Source organism: Python bivittatus, unplaced genomic scaffold (assembly GCF_059951505.1).
Source record: "Python bivittatus isolate LINGU-HERP-01145 unplaced genomic scaffold, Pbiv_v1 ctg000080_np1212, whole genome shotgun sequence".
Classification (NCBI taxonomy): domain Eukaryota; kingdom Metazoa; phylum Chordata; class Lepidosauria; order Squamata; family Pythonidae; genus Python; species Python bivittatus.
Window position 1 is genome coordinate 15260433 of NW_028277035.1, and position 12534 is coordinate 15272966.

Below are 12534 nucleotides of genomic sequence, written 5' to 3' on the forward strand. Positions count from 1 at the left end.
AGAATGAAGAACCAGTGAGTAGACCAGCTCTTTGAAACTTCTCCAGACAAGGAGAGGATGGGAGATTGCCCAGACATGCTCTGGACAGTTGCTCCTCACAAGGAGACTGCAGGACAGTGGTCTCCCACAAGACAATAGGAATAGGCATCTTGCTCACAATGGCATTCATCACCTTTTAAAGGATATTAAGCTTGCTACTCTTTTGGAAATTGCTCATTAACTATTTCTAAGTTATTAGAAACCTTTGGAATGACAACTTTGAAAACCCCAAGTCAGTTTGCCTTCAATCCTGAACAAAAGAAAATTTTAATCATAAGCTTAAGTACATAAAGAATCTGAAATAAGCAGCAACAAGCTAAATGAGATTTTGATCTTAGAATGTTACAAATGGACTAAGGGTCCAGATAAATTTGGAATATTGAAACTTTTACAATAAGATTTTGGAATTAATTATAAAGAACAAATAGCTTCTCATGAAAAACAGATCCTATTTTGATTTTGGCAAGACATAAAAAAGATAAGTAATTTTCTGATTTTAAAAACTAGAAAATAGACGGGACTAAAGATTTTAGGAAGAGGAAAAAAAAATACAAGCCTAGAAAGTGATGCAAAACATTATAATGATGAAAATACTGAAGTAGACTTTTAAAGAAAGAGTCAGAAAATAATAGCCACAATATCAACAATGTCTGTAATGATGTCTGCTTCTATGGATAGACTATGTCAAAAAGATGTTATTGAAGAAATAACATAGAGGTGGTATTCAAACTGGATTTACAACTGACAGGCCAAGAGAATGATTTAGAAAAAGATATTTCACTGGATCTATAAAAGAAACTACTTGAGGTTTTAAAATTTAAAAGGGAAATACAAATGACAAACCAAGAGAATGACATGGACAAGTTTTTCCTATTGAATTTACAAAAGAGCCTTGTTAAAATCCCGAAGAACTCTGTGTGATGGGCCAAAGAAGAAATGAAGAGGAATAAAATCCTACAACAATATTTGAATGAACTAAAAATTAAAACTGTTAGAAGTAAAAGGAAGAAATATAAAGTTGGTTTATTTGATCAAGGTTAAAGCAAGATATGTCGTTACTTATAGTTACCGTTTTTGGACTTTCTGCTGACACCAGGACTGAAAAGATGATGTTTTATAGATTTGTTTATAGATAAGAGATGGGATATGGGATGAAGAGATAATTGTTTGTAACCTCAGAGGGGGTAAAGAGTGACTATATTTATACTTGTTACGATGAAGGTTGAAAGTCACTTCTTTAAATATTTCTTTTCTCTTTCTTGATTATATCCTTACATTTTCTTTCTTTTTTTCTTTTTCCTTGCACTTTTTACTCCTTTCTATTCTCTTCTTTTTTAAAGTTAAATTTGTATTAGATTTTACTATTATAATCAAAACTATACACACACACAGACACACACACACACATCTATATGTTATTTCTGGATTGTACTTGGGTAGTCTTAGTACTGGTCCTGGACTGTAATAAAGAAGGCTAATGATTCTTTACTCTAGAATCCAGACCCAGTCCAATACATTTTATTGCTCAAGACAAATCCATTCCATATAAGACAGACAACTAAACTGGCCTATAATTTTCCAGCTTCATAATATACTGTCCTCCAAATCATCTGAGGTTTGCAGACTAATTTAGAGAGTTTATGTGCATGCAGTTTTGTCCTTTGATAACTTAGCCCCACCCCACATCTGCTATCCATAACAGCTCTGCCTATATTGCATCAGTTGGATTAGCCCTGCTAGAAATTTATTAATCTATTTCAACTTTTCCTGAACATAGTGCATCAAAATATGTTGTCCCTTCTGGTTGAGAATGCTAAGAACTGTAATGCCAGCATATCTGGTAATCACTTAAGTTAGAAGGAAACTCTAGTGCAAAGGTTTGGTTAAACCCACTCATAAACAAGGTATTCTCCTATTGATACATACGTACCTCCACGTCTTACTCAGTCATTTATTCACATTTTCCCTCTTTCTCTTTCCTGCTTTTTTTCAATGTACAGTGGTACCTTGGGATACGAACTTAATGCGTTCCGTGACTCTGGGCGTATCCCGAGTTGGTCGTAACCCGACGCAAATTTCCCCATAGGGTTCAATGTAAATCCGGTTAATCCGTTCCGCCCTCTGAATTTGGTCGCACCCCGAAGCAAATTTTCCCATAAGGTTCAATGTAATTACTGTTAATCCGTTCTGGCGTCCGTGGACCACGTGTCAGGGGTGGGAGAATGGCTGGGCGTGGCGCAGCGTGGCAGGAAAAAGGGCGGGCGTGGCGCGGCGCGGGGGGAGAACGGCCGGGCACGGTGCGGCGGGAGAATGGCCGGGCGCCGCACGAGAACAGCCGGGCACCACGGGAGAACGGCCGGGCGCCGCGCAGCGCGGCGCAGTGGGAGAACGGTCAGGCGCTGCACGGCGTGGTGTGGCGTGGCGGGAGAATGGCCGCGGACCACATGTCAGGGGTGGAAAAATGGCCGCGGACCACGTGTCAGGGCGGAAAAATGACCGTACCCCGAGGCGGAGTTCGCACATCGAGGTAAATTTTTGCAGCCGGAGCTGGTCGTAACCTGAAAAGTTCGTTAGTAGAGGCGTTCGTATCCCGAGGTACCACTGTATACATATCCATAAACTTTCTTTTTAATTATGTGACACACATACACATACACATATTTCAAATTAGCAGAGTTTAAAGAAAATTCTTTTAGAATACCCTTAACAGCTACATAAGTGTTGACATTTCCAAAAAAACCCCTTTAGTTGTGACATTTATGTGATTCCACAGAAACTGGGAATCACTGAAATAAGAATTTATGCATGGAAGTTGCATCAACAATAAATAGACCAGATCTGAAATGCTGTGTGCATGCAGTTATGTGTTTTGATCACCACTGATACTCTGTTCAGGATTATTCAACTTCATATTGTTCCGTTCTTTTGCAGTCAATATAAGGGTGATTCCCTACATTTTGTTTTTGAAATGCTGTTATTGCTTAATTACATGGTTCTAAATCTATTGTGGGTTCATTTTCACAATCTCTTTCCTATTATTGCATTACCAGCTGCTTAACAAATAAAGGCAAGCCATGTGCTTTTCATTCCCTTCAACTGATTTAGCCCTTTGAACTGACAGTACAGAGGAAATATACTGACCCTCTTCAGATAATATCAGAGCATCCTTCAAACTGGTACATGGAAATGTCTAAAACTTATTTGATTTTCCATTATCATTTATATTGATGACTCATCATAGTGTGATATTCTCCAAATGCAATAATTTAATGTGGCCTCTACATAGCGGGCAACATTACAAAACACAGCGTTCTTATAAGGAAGTACCTCTATGGTGGGTACGCGGTGGCGCAGCAGCTTAATGACTCTGAAAGTTGCCGGCCAGAAATGGTTGACGCTTCAGCGGTTCGAGTCCAGCCTTCGCGTTAAACAGGGTGAGCTCCTGTTTCCTCCCCAGTTCCTGTCAACCCAACAGTTCGAAAACTTACGTGAGTAGATAAATGGGGACTCTCACTCTGGTGGGAGGAAAAATGCTGGTGGCGCCTTGCAAAAAGGAGTCGGGAGCAGTTGCTGGTAAGCGCGAAAAACCGTGCGTGCCCAAAAAGGGCGCGAAGCAACGGAAACCCCGCCTCCTGCACTCGCCAGCTGGGCTCTGCCCTAGGAAGGAGGCTCTGGCAAACCACTTCCGAAAAACAGTTGCCTTGAAAACTGCAAGGACTCGTCCAAGCAGTCACTGCAGGGTCAGCAATGACTGAGCGCAGACAAAAAAAAAAAAAACAACCCTCTATGGTATGCCAGTTAGACAAGATTACAGAGGGAGACATGCAGTTCTTTTAGGTAATAATTGCATGCAAAAGACATACCATATACTGTATGTTCTTAATGGTTAAAGTTTGGTACTACAAAAGTTAAATATTACTATTTACAATATCTATGGAAGGAAAGAGAAGAGAATGACTAGCAGTAAAGTGGATGGATTCAATTACAATGGTGATGGGTGTGCTGTTGGAAGACCTGAAGGACCAAGCTGAGGACAGATTGTTCTGGGGAAAATCGATCTATGTGATCGTTAAGAGTTGACATTGACTTGGTAGAAATTATAAATTGATTGATTATGTGCTAAGTCCTGGGAGGCTTCCCTGAATATCTGGGTTTTTTTGGCTTTATAATAACTTGCTTGCACAAATCAGGTAGTTTGGAAATTCACAATGATTCTTTGTGAATCAAAGACTCAAACAAGATTGAATGAACAGGTTTCAGATTTCACTTGAACAACCTGAATAAATATTCATATCTCCTCTCATCTTGCTTGTATCCAAACTAGGCAAGGTAAGAGGAGATAGAAATCTTTATTCAGGTTGTTCAAGTAAGTGTGTGTGTGTGCGCACGCATGTATGCTCATATATACAAATACATACATACAGTATGAGCCAGTCCAGTTTGGTGTAGTGGTTAAGGCACTAGGCTAGAAACTGGGAGACCGTGAGTTCTAGTTCTGCCTTAGGCATGAAGCCAGGTGGGTGATCTTTGGCCAGTCACTCTCTCTCAATCCTAGGAAGGAGGTAAGGGCAAACCACTTCCAAAAATCCTTGCCAAGAAAACTGCAGGGACTAGTCCAGGCAGTTGCTAGGAATCAACACTGACTCAAAGGCATAGACACATGCACAAAAACATACAGTAAATATGCATATATACTATGAAGGAATGTAGACCTGGCCTTAGGAAGAGGGAAGAGAACAATGAACCTTAAGGAAGGAGAAAAGGTTACTCAGTCCTGAAAAAGAGGAAAGCATGAGAAGGGAACTCAACCCTGTCTTGATTTCATTTGGTATAAAATGTGATAGAGAGGAATTATGACAGGATTTCAAGACTGATGTCAATTCCTCGAGGTTGGCAAGAGCAAGAAACAGAAGCAACCGGGATTTCAGAAATGTTCTTTATTGTGGTAAGATAGAAAATTTGTGCTTGTCTGATCTGGCAATGAGTCAGGGTTTGTGCCTTTTGTGGATGGTCCAAATTCTTTGACCTGAGCAGAATTTCAACAATGGACACATTTCTTGGAGGGAGCAACCTTCCCTGTTACAGGTATACGCAGATCACAAGAAATTGGAGCTTCTAGAAAAGTCACAAACCCTGACTCAATGCCAGATCAGGTGAGCACAATTTTTCTACCTTAAAGACTCTTCATGAAATCTTGGCTGCTTCTGTTTCTTGACCTTGCCAATCTCAAAGAGCTGGCAGATACACACACGCATGCAAAATAACTTTGCATTTCCAAATAATTTACTCTGACACATGCTATCGAGGAGGTGGAACCTTAGAATAATTTCCATGTCCTTTTTAAAAAATGCATGAGGCTTGAACAGGAGCCTGTGGGAGGAAATGCCCTCCAAAGATGACAGAGGCATTGTTGACAGATAATACGTCATGTTTCCAATTTAATTTTAATTTGACATTGACAGCCTTACTAAAATTAGGATAATATTTGCAGCAGCTGAAACCACAGTCTTATGTGCTATTAAAAATGCACAAAGCATTTCCTATCTTCCCAGAAGACAGTAGGGTATTGTCTGAAGATTGAAGAAGAGCATTTGATAAAGTATGTCTGGAAAAGATTTACAAAGATTGTTGGTTGGACCCAAAGGTGCCCTTCTTCTAACAACAACAGCAGCAGCAACAATCTGATGGAAAGAAGTCCTTCCTATTAGAGAAATGTTAATTGATATCCAACCTACCAAAACTAATGAATTAATGATTTCATCGATTAATAAAGAAAATTATAAGATTGATTTCATTAATCATATTCTGTGATTATATGACAAAGCACTTTACTGTGCTTTGTCATATAATCACAGAATATGATTAATAAAGAAAAATATAAGATTGATTTCATTAATCAATGAAATCATTAATTCATTAGTTTTGGTAGGTTGGATATCAATGAACTCTTCTCTAATAGAAAGGACTTCTAGGTACCAATAGCATGAAGCTTTCCATATATTTTATATGGAACTAAAATGATCCAGATTTCTTGATCATACAAGCCAAAGCTTTGGTGCTGTGAAGGTGGACTAAAGAAAGCATGACTCCATCTATGTATTTATTTATTAAATTTGTATGCCACCCATCTCCATTTCTATGGCCTTTCCATGTGGTGTAGTAGGATCACTATAATGTATAAATTTCAAGAATTAGCAGCATTTGTATTAGAAGTTGGACATCTCTTCATTAAATATTAAACTATAATATCACTGGAAAGCATGAGATAAAGATTCAGATTAATGGGTGAAATAATGTAGCTAAGAAAGGTACTATCTGGTAATGTCTGGTTTGGTGATTATGATGATCCAAACCTTTGGGGTTTGATGGGACAATCTAAAATTTTGATATGGCTATGACTATCCCCAATAACTAATACCTGCCACTTTGGAATGCAAAAGGCCATTTAAACCTTTAAATGATCTAGGAATCCCTTACTATTTACAGGACTGCCTATTCTATTACAAAGTTGTTTGGTCTTTAAAATATACCAGAGAGGCTCTTTTGAAGAGGACTGTAATGTCAGAAACTTTCTTTCTGGCGTGTGGGAAAAGGTTTGCTCATGTATTTATTTCTCCAGGACTATGGAACAATCTCCACCAGGAGTTGCCTATGGCCCCCATCCTCTCAGGTGTTTATACTTTCTGTAGACATCTCTTCTCCCCCTCCCCAGGCCTTAATTTTAAAATGATTTTATTATTAATTTTGGCCTTACTTTCAACTTTTATTTTCTCTTATCTTTTGTTACCCTCCTTGAGAACTTGCCAATAATTAGAGAAGGAAAATTGGCATAGGAGCAAATGACAAAACATGTATCAGAGTGTGGCAACACAAGTCATATGGCTTACATACTTGTGTCTGATATCAGGACACAAGTACAAAAGACCAGGCCTTGCATGGTGACATTGCAATACATGTTTTGTCATAACAGTTTGTATGGATACCTGTGAAAACAGGCAAGATCAAAAGAAATACAGTATAACTTTCTAAGAATCTGTTTAGAAGCAGAAGCAGAGTGTGTAAAGAAGCAAAACACAAAACTACTCTTCTGAATACACTTTTTTTTTTTTTTTTTGGCTTAAACAAAAAATTTCACAGGAGATGGGTAACTTTATTGAGCACTTAAGTACAAGGAAGAACTGAGATCTAATAACAATCATGTATGGCTTTTCACAAACTACAATATTTATCTGAATGCAAAGGTAGTATGCTGAGAATCCTGGATCTAATGCCTGTCTCTCATGTCTCATTCAGTCAAGAATGCTTTGCTTCATGACTGGGTTTCAGAGAACATACGCTAATTCTTAAATAATATCCATTATTCTGAGTAGAATGAAGTATAAACAGTATGCAGTGTATGTCAACTCAATGTTATTGATCTATTCCATTTTTACAATTATTGTGCTCAAATTAGGTCTACCAGATCTGGGCTGCAAAAATCCAGATGACTACGAGGTGGAAGCAAAGATTTACAGTAGGATATTCTGTATCTTTCGGCTTCCATTTTGTGGTCATCCAGATTGTTGCAACCCAGGTTTGGGTCCTTCTTGAAATATGTTCATTTGACATATGGCAATTGGGAGGTTTATAATTTTTATTTTCTTATTTAATTTCATAGTTATGATGAAATAATATCTGATTAGAATATCCGTTTATTTTGTAGTAACTTAAAAAGCCATTATTAAATACTTTTAGATATATTTTTATTCATATATTTATTGCAGGATGGAGCTATCAGGAAACTTAGAAATTGAACTGCTTTGATTTTTAATCACAGAACAAGGAATATTAAGAATGTTCATCCACAGATTTGGTCATAAGATTTGTTTCAACAGCTTTAGATAATAAATATAGAAGCAGTTATCACTTTTTAAGTGGTATCTGGAACATCCAGAGGGCTTAAAATAAAAAGAAAGTAGCTTAAACTTGGTCATAAATTATAAATAATATAACAGAAAAAGAATCATCTGTTTATTTTACATTATGGTAAACTATTTTTTGCCATAGTATAGTGCTTTTCTTTCTACTGTACTTAAATCAAGATTCTATAAGGTTTTGGATGATGATTTCAATCTTGGGGTTTGGTTGTCAGTAAAACTATACTTCTCAGGGCAACATTTGAACATATACATGGTTCACTGACCTCAATAATCTGACTGCTTTTAAGGAAAAATAAACAACAACTATGTGTGACCTTAAAACTATTCAGCATTTCTGATAGCTTGCAAAAATGACACCATTCAACCCTAGTAAGTAGGATCATTGTCAATTTGAATATCCTGCTATGCTAAAATAGCTGGAGCTACCTGTGCACTTCAAATCCTCTCTTTCTCCCAGATAAGTTCCCTTTATCATGTGAATTTGTGATGGCTCCCTGAGTTGGCAAAGCAGTCATTTGACTGAAGTGAGTACTGATCCCAAAGGGTCTACGTACCTGGAGTTCAAAAGCAGCAAACTGATATCCTGGAATGCTGGAGAAGCTAGTAGTTGGCCTCCAAGCAATGTAAGAGTTTAAAATAAATTATAACTTTCAGCATAAGATTAACCAACTGGAGAAATTAAACGAAATTATAACAGTGATTATTATGGTGATAGTAGTAACAGCAATAACAACTTCAATAGGCAGTAACTGAGATTGTGATATCCCTTTAAAGAGGCAATAATCTGAAGTGAAAACATAAAGGACTCATTAATGCCTCCCATTTTAACATATATAGTCTTCTAGCACAGACAGACTTTTTTAATGTGCATTCTCCCCTGCTGCAAACAAACAAACAAAAAAAGCCATAAAAGTAATCAGAGCAAATAATGTTAAACAGCATTGGACAACATTAATGTGGTAGTTCTTGTTCTGTTCTAATACATATACTGATATAGCCAACACCAGGAAGAAACTGCAGCTTCTCCAGTTTCCTAGGATGAAGAAGAATGAACTACTCGATGTCATCACCACAGTGGGAACTGGATGTTGTACTAGATACACTACAATATAAGGGACTGCATTGCATGTGTAGGTGTCCACAGTGGGGAGGGAGGTGGGGAGGGAGGGTGAGCACAAACTGCACAAGACATAATGGAAAAAGTCCACCCCTTACATATTTGCATGTGACATCACAATATAATTATGAAACGACAGAGTGAAGTCACAATGCAAATTTCATCATTTTGGTGCCATTATGGTTAGAAATGGGGACGTGGTGGCGCAGCGGCTTAATGACGCTGAAAGTTGCCGGCCAGAAATGGTCGACACTTCAGCGGTACGAGTCCAGCCTTCGCGTTAAACAGGGTGAGCTCCTGCTTCCTCCCCAGTTCCTGTCAACCCAACAGTTCGAAAACTTACGTGAGTAGATAAATGGGGACTCTCACTCCGGTGGAAGGAAAAATGCTGGCGGTGCCTTGCAAAAATGGTGTCGGGAGCAGTTGCCGGTAAGCGCGAAAAACCGTGCGTGCCCGAAAAGGGCGCGAAGCAATGGAAACCCCGCCTCCTGCGCGTGCCAGCTGGGCTCTGCCCTAGGAAGGAGGCTCTGGCAAACCACTTCCGAAAAACAATTGCCTTGAAAACTGCAAGGACTCGTCCAAGCAATCACTGCAGAGTCGGTAACGACTGAGCGCAGATTAAATAAAAAAAAAAATGGTTAGAAATAGACTCTTATGTTTACGTAAGAGATAGATTTATTTCCCAAAACTTTGGAAAGAAGACTGTTGTAGCTGGCATTATACTTTTGGTTTTCTGACTCTAAATTTTTAAACATTATCCTTCAGATCCTGTGAAAATTCAGCTGAACTACCAATCTATTTTAATACTTTAGAAGTGTAGATCTTGCTTTTAATAAGATGCATTGAAATACTTGTCAGGTATTCTGTGAATAGGCTAATTGCGTTATTTTAAAAGCATTCAAACATTGAAATACAACGAAGCAGAGAAGACTGTTCAGATAGTGTTCATTAATCAAATGTAGAAATTTTAAAGCTAAAACTGTGAACAGAAAATGGTGCTGGGTCATTTCCACCCATTTTTTCCCCCAAACAGATAAAAAATAAAACCGGCTGGATGGCTTTGGGCTAGTCACTCTTTCTCAGCCCAACTCACCTCACAGGAAAATAGGAGGAAGAAGGAGGATTAGGTTTGTTCACCGCCTTGAGTTGTTATTATAAAAATAATAGAGGTGGGATAAAAAATCTATTTAAAAAATAGAGTTTTAAAAAATTAACCAGGATTTTCTGGACATGTGAACTGAGACTTGATGAGAATATAATGTTATTGATGTGCTGGGGAGGGTGTACTTACACCAATTTAGCATTCAACTGAATTCAGGTAACAGAAAATTGGCCTTCATCATTGTAAAGGAAAGAAATGTATGGTGATTATAGACATCACTGTGAATTGTATGTTAAACTTAATTAAATGTTTGGCATTAGCACAATATCAGTAGGCATGTGACTTTTTCGACAGCAAGAATCTCTGTTTATGGTGATTCACTGGATATATCATTTTCATTATCATTTATCATTTTCATTATAATTTTCATTATTTATTTATTTAAATTTATTGGCCACCCAACTCTAGTGGGTGGTGTACAAAACTAAGGAAAATATTAAAAACAGCTAAAAACATTGAGTCACACAGACAGTCCAGACTAAAATAATCCAACGGACAGCAAAAACAACAGAACTATTGTTATGCAAACCTTGTTGAGAAGTGTTCCCTTTGTTACTTGATATATAGAATTGTCATGTCTAGCATTTCCAGGCCAAGCCTGACTTTTAAATCCTGTATGTCACTTGCAGAAGGAAATCTAAAAAGAGTGAAAATAGCCAGGTTTCCTTGTTCATGTTAGAAGAGACAGAATAGACTCCAAACAGGCTCACTCCTTCGCCATATTCCCAAAATGTCTTCCTCCTCTTTCCATGTCTATGCAACCTCCAAACCTCTCTCTTACTGTCTGGGCTCTCTGCTTCTTCCCATATCCCTATTTTGATTTTTGCAATCATATTCTGGAAGTGAATATGATTGCACCACTCAAAAACGCTAGCTGTCAGCAGCATATAAATTTAATTTACTGTTGTAAGTGGTACAGTCAGCCAGATGTTTGACTGGATTTGGGACTTTTATCCACCTATCGAGGGCTTCCGAAGGACTGGGATAGGCAGATGTTGTTGCTTGATGGGATTAAAGGTATTGTCCCAGGATATAAATTGTTCCAAGTAAAACTGCCTTTTGTAGTTGACTGGTGATTTTGTCAATGTGATGGTCTTCAAGTGGTGCTTCAGATGTTTTGGGATTGCACCCAAGGTGGTTATCTTCCTCCTCCTCCTCCATTCCCACTCTACCCATCACAAGCCCTAGCACCTTCCAATCCTCTCTCTTCTTAGCTCCCTTTCAGAAGAAAGATCTCTTCCCCATTCCTTAGCCCCAACTCACAACTGACCTTTTCCCAGTCCACAACTTAGTACACTTCTCTTTTTTCCTGCCCTCCAACTTATAGTGGGTTCCAGACCTCCCCAGCCAAACTTTACCTTTCATTCCCTGTTTTTGTTATTATTTCTATTACAAGGGTAGAGCACAAGGGAAGTATGAATGTGTGTTTTGGAAACTGGGAAATGGTACATATTTATGTTAATATGTGCATGCAAGTGAGAAGAATAAAGGCATATGTACTTTTCTTTGCAGAATTTGTCTGATTTGTTTCTTTTTCAACAGTTTGTAAAGATGGTATAGAGTTGCCTTAATCGAAATAGCAGACAAGATCAGTTTTCAAGATGTATTGTTAGTTGTCCTTTCCCCCCCTATACTTCTTAAATATTTGACAAAAAAAAATCTTTTAACAAGAGAATAGTGGAAGACATGAGTTTGTTTAAATATTCCCTATTTCCCAATTCCCCAAATAGTGCCTAGGTTATTGTCTCGTAAACAAAACATCTCCAAAAAATTTGACCAGACTGCTGAAAAGTATTCTTCCTTGCCCCTTGTTGAGAAGAACAAAACAAAACAAAATAAAAATGAACTCAAATATTGACAATCATACAATATTAGCAATTCATTGCTGCAAAATGGTGTAGCTTTAGCTCCCCCAATGTTGTATAATCACTCCTCTGATCATCCTGCATGCAGAAAACATCCACAACTATAAATGGTTTGAGAGATTTCAGATTTGAAGAAATAGCTGAGATAAGGAAATAAGTGATCTTAACCCAAAATGCTTGGTCTGAAATCATGGACACATGTGAATTTGACCCCAAAATATGGTAATACAGTAATAGGACTAATTAAGACCATGTAGATAGATGATAGAACCTCAGAACTGAAGTGCCTAGTACAAACAATAAAAAGCTCTCTTAAATTTAAGATCCAAATAAATAAAAAAACAAATTTCATAATGTATACTTTTCCTGAGTAAAATTGTAGAAATTTTATCTGCATCCCAATATTTTTCATGTATTTCTTGCAGCTTTAAA